General features: G+C 42.1%; 1 long non-coding RNA gene across 1 annotated transcript; it reads left to right on the top strand.

Moving 5' to 3' along the window:
- The first annotated feature begins 2,971 nt into the window (after window positions 1-2,971).
- Window positions 2,972-4,542, top strand: LOC121931271. The gene is made up of 3 exons (XR_006104107.1): window positions 2,972-3,134; window positions 3,731-3,764; window positions 4,417-4,542. It is a non-coding gene; the product is annotated as an uncharacterized LOC121931271 (long non-coding RNA).
- The last annotated feature ends 389 nt before the right edge of the window (window positions 4,543-4,931 follow it).

Here is a 4,931-nt window from a genome sequence, read left to right as displayed (position 1 = left end):
TGGGACACACAAACTATGTGTTGACTGATGCTGGTGCTACATGTGGATTACCTCTTGTCGTCTGTGCACCATCTTTCTCAAATAGATTCTGAACAGTAGTAGGGAAGCAACTGTTGTAAATCAGTAGTTTGGTTTACTAATAAAAGTCTTTAAACCTCCAGTCCATTGGTGTTGTTATTGCACCTGAATTGTCTTCGGAACTATTGCCTCTTTGCAAAACAGTTTTTAAATAATTTGCAGTCTACACTGCATAAAGATTGCCCTTTATTTATACTGTATGTGTTTATTATTTATGTATTAAAATATTTATACCTTGCTCTCTATCCAGATATTTCAAGATATCTGAGTTTAACATACTATTATAGCAGTCTGACAAATTTAAATAGTGTGACAAATTTAAACAGTATAAACACTAAAGTGATTTAAAAGGCAAAAACATTTTAAACAATTTAATAGTTTGAAACAACTATGTTTTCACTTGGTACCTGACTGACAGCAGTGCCAGGCTTTCAAGGGAACAGTGTTCCTTAACTGGGTGCCACATATCACTCTAATTGATGGGTTAGATACATAGGAGGGTCCCTCCAGCAGATTCTAAACCTTGGCCAGGCATGTATATGGAGAGGTTCTCCTTCAAGCATCAAACTCCTAAGCCTATGTAGAGCTTTACATGTCATTAACAGCACTGTGAATTCAGACCTGAACCATATGGACAGCCTGTGTAATTCTGTTGTCTAATTGGGAAGTTACCAGTGCATGGACTACTGCTGCTGTTACTTCTATCCTGAAGAGCTAATAGCTGGCAGACCAGTCGAAGCTGGCCCCAGGCACTGCAAACCAGAGAGTTCAGTTGAGTCTCCAGTGACAAGGATAGATCCAGAAAAAGTGCAGCCCCATCCAGGACAGCTAACTGACCCAGTTCCCAGACCCAAGAACCTCTAGTCTACAGAGCCTAGTCTTATCAGGATTCATCTTCAGTATATTGGCCCACATCCAGCCCACAATAGCATTCAAGCAGAGGTCCAGCATCTGCACAGCCTCTGCCAGCTCCAACAACAAAGGGAAGTAGAGCTGGGTGACACTGGCATTCTTATGGTACCCCACTCCACACATATGGGAGACTAGATGGAACCCTATGGCACCCCACAGCTTAGTAGTCATGGGGCTGAATAGGAGTCCACCAATGCTATTCTCTGTAACCAGCTCCACAAATAGAAGCAGAACTACTACAACACAGTGCCTCCCATTCTGATCTGATGGCATCAGTTCAGTAAGGTATCATAATCAATAGTACCAAAAGGTGTTAACAATTGCTGAAAGATCAACAGACAAGAGTAAAACTCCTTCCATCTTTAATGTGGAGTAGGTTGTCAATCAGAGCAACTAAGATTGCTTCAGTGCCATGTCCTGGTCTGAAACCAGACTGAAATGTGTCCAGATAATCAGATTCCTCCAGGAGCACCTGAAATTGCCTTGCCACCACACACTCAAGCACCTTGTCCAAAACAGTAATTTTAGCAACAAGGCAGTATTTCTCACTTAACTCTGGGTCTAGGCTGGTCCTCTTTATCAAGTCCTTCATGGCAGCAGACACCTCGCTCTAATGTAGTGAGGCACTTACATGGACCCACCTGGTCAATCCACTTCTGTTAAATTTTCTCAGCCAAGATGGGCAAGGGTTAAGCTTACATTTGACTGGCCAAACTGCTTCAAAGATCTTGTCTGCATCATCAAGCTTCAGCAACTGAAACATTAGCAGCATCAAAAGTAATACCTATAATTACAACCTGATGGAAAATATTCTGCAGACTAACCTGTCAGACCTTGATTTTGAAGATTTGAGGTCATTTATTAATGCTGCATTTTCACTTTCCACATGAATATTTTATAGACCAGGGAAGGCAGCCCTCCTTCTTTAGTGAGCCCCACTAATGCAATTGGAGTGACAGTACATCACTTCCAGTCTCATTATTGGCCAAGGGGAGGTTATCTTTTGTGGCATGTGAGGGGGCTGAGGGGAGGGGCAAATTGTTGGATTTTGCAGCTGTTTGAACCCATTATAGGTATTTGAGGGTGAAAAATTACCTTAGTTTTATAAAAATTGTTTGGGGAGTTTAGTAGGCTATAAGGGCTCTAAAATGAGGCCCAAAAGGTTGCATGGTCATCCTCATTATAGATGGGATAAATCATAGAACATTTCATTCATTATGGCCCCCATTTTGTAGGTTCTCATATTTCTTATATGTACATATACATACAGTCGTCTCTTGGTATCTGCAGACTTGCCATCCGCGAATTTGAGTATCCATGGATGGCAAGCCCACATTGTCCCCAGTGGTGGCATGTGCACATGGCTGCACTGCCACTGGGGACAACAGAAGCTATCCCTAATGGCTGTGCAGCCATGTGCACGCACACCCATTGAACTCCCATTGCCCCTAATGGTAGTACCACTGTGTGCGTACACTGCCTTTGGGAACAATGGAACTTGAGCATCTGCGGATTTTGGTATCTGCGGGGGCGGGGGGGGGATACCAAGGACCAACTGTATTTTTAATTTTATGTGCTGTAACTAAATTTGTTGTGTTTGGTTTTCTTAATTGCAATGTATCTAGTTTATGTTAATTGTATTTAAAAGTGATTAAAGAAAATTATTTCAAACCAACTATCTCAAGAAACAGTTCTCAGTTTAGACATAGAGGTGTGTGTTTGTATAACGGAAGAATTGTGTAAACAGAGTTCTAGAGTGGGTTGATGATGGAGAAATGGGAACGGCTCAAGTAAAGAAACTAGAACACGAAGCCAACAAATTGAATAGGTGATGCCAATCGAATAGAAAATTAGCCAGATTGAATTTAGGACCTCGGAAACAGATTGCAAGTCAAGGACAAAGCAAGAAAGTATAGCCAGTGAACTATGTAAACTCAAGTGATATCTTAACCAGTACTCCTTTCTTCCCTGTCACAGGCCTCTGCAACTCTGCTGAAAAGGGCTTAAGTCCAATGCGATGCAAGTGAAACAGATTTTTAAGAATTTTAGAGGAGGTTGCAAGAGGAAGGGCAATAGAGCTCCTTTTGCTTCCACTCGCAGACACTACTTCATTCAGTTCCGTGATGATCCTAGACATAGCCAGGGTATGTTTGTATGTTTATCTGTAATTTGTTATGGGTTGTAATTGGCAAGAACTATCCTTTAATCATCCTGATTGAGAGAACAACATGGTATTCATAGGTTGTAAAGATTTGATAGGCAGTAAATAATTCATGACCTCAACCAGACAGAACTAAGAACTACAAATAGGTAGTTTAAGGAGAATAGTGTAAAAAGGAAATGGGAAGAGGAATCTAGTAGCTCTTTTAAGATTTACTTATACTGCCATGAGCTTTGGTTGATACCAATCCACTGCTTCATATGCACTGATGATGAGGTGCAATATTCAAACCATAGGTGTGTTTAAATGAATAGTTGTGAGAGTGGGATCTGAAGAATGTAATAGGATAGAATATAATAGGATACATAAAGATGCATATTGTGACCTAGCCATACATCTTCAAAGAGTTGTGAAAGATAATACAGGTTTTTCAAGTAGATTATCTGTTTATGCTGATGTTTGAAAACAATAAATCTGCTTATCAAATGTCAATTTCCTTGGCATCACAGTCTTGGAATTTGCGAGTGTATCCCAAAGTTCTCTTTCCAGTCTTCATTTGATTTTGTTTGTTTGTTTCAGAATTGCCACTTCTAGTCAGAGATTGTATGTCCAGGTAGGTTGAAATGCCATTCAACTGGTTTGTGAGTGTTGCCATTTCCAATTTTGGATTTGTGTCCCTTTATCCCCTGGTACAGAGACTGTCCTATCTGTTCGGTGTACTGTGTAGGGAGCAGTACTGATAGAGGGTAGCCTATACAGTGGTACCTCGGGATACGAAATACCCAGGTTACGAAATTTCCGGGATACGAAAAATCCCCATTGGAAATAATTGTTCCGGGTTACGAATGTTTTTCGGGTTACGAAAAAAAATTTTGGTGCTTTTCGGCGCTTTTTCGCACGAAACGCGGCTTTTCCCCATTAGCGCCTATGGCAATTCGGCTTACGAAGGCTTTTCGGGTTACGAAAGCGGCCGCGGAACGAATTAATTTCGTAACCCGAGGGAGCAGTGTATATCAGTGGAGGATGGACAAGTAAATGGACCTCTTGTTGTCAGTGACACTTTAACATAGTTACACTGGATTCTAAAGTTACACAATGGCATTGTGGTCTTGAGCTCACTAGTTCCACAGTGATTAATTAGTCCACCAACCAGCAAGTCAAAAATAAGCAAGACAACTGTGTATTTATAAAGTACAGCGGGCCCTTCCCTTACACATTCCCTTATCCATTCCGGAAGGCCAAAAACACCATTCTTTTTCTTACAGCATGGCTTCAGTGTAAACTGAAAGCAGTGCATGGCGCAGGTGCACTGTAATTCTGCTGCTGTCATGCCCAGCCAGACAGAGGACTCAGAGGATGAGGAGGAGGCTGAATTTGAGCCCCAAGTGGAGGTGGAATTTGAAGCCGAGCCTGGCCCTAGCTCTGCTCTACCAGCTCCAGGATATGGATGAGCAGGACAATGAGGTACCTACCTTTAGCCAGTGAAGAACTGAAAGGGCATGCGTCCACCGGTCCAGGAGGCTTTATGAAAAACGCGCAGCAATCACGAAGCACCTGTGATTAGGAACTTGATAATATAAATAGGTGCAAGATGCTGAACTCCTTCGTCAGAGCTTATCTGAACCTCCTAGCAAAAGCACGTTTCTCTCACTCCCTTGGACTTTGTTGGCTGAAACCTTGCCTCTTGGACTACAGATTGATCTGGAACCCTTGACGTTTGGACTGCCTTGCTGACCTGTCTTTCTGGAACACTGGACCATTGGCTTGCCTGACCCTTCTC

Source organism: Sceloporus undulatus, chromosome 1, assembly GCF_019175285.1.
Source record: "Sceloporus undulatus isolate JIND9_A2432 ecotype Alabama chromosome 1, SceUnd_v1.1, whole genome shotgun sequence".
NCBI lineage: Eukaryota > Metazoa > Chordata > Lepidosauria > Squamata > Phrynosomatidae > Sceloporus > Sceloporus undulatus.
This window is presented reverse-complemented; position numbering and strand designations above follow the sequence as displayed.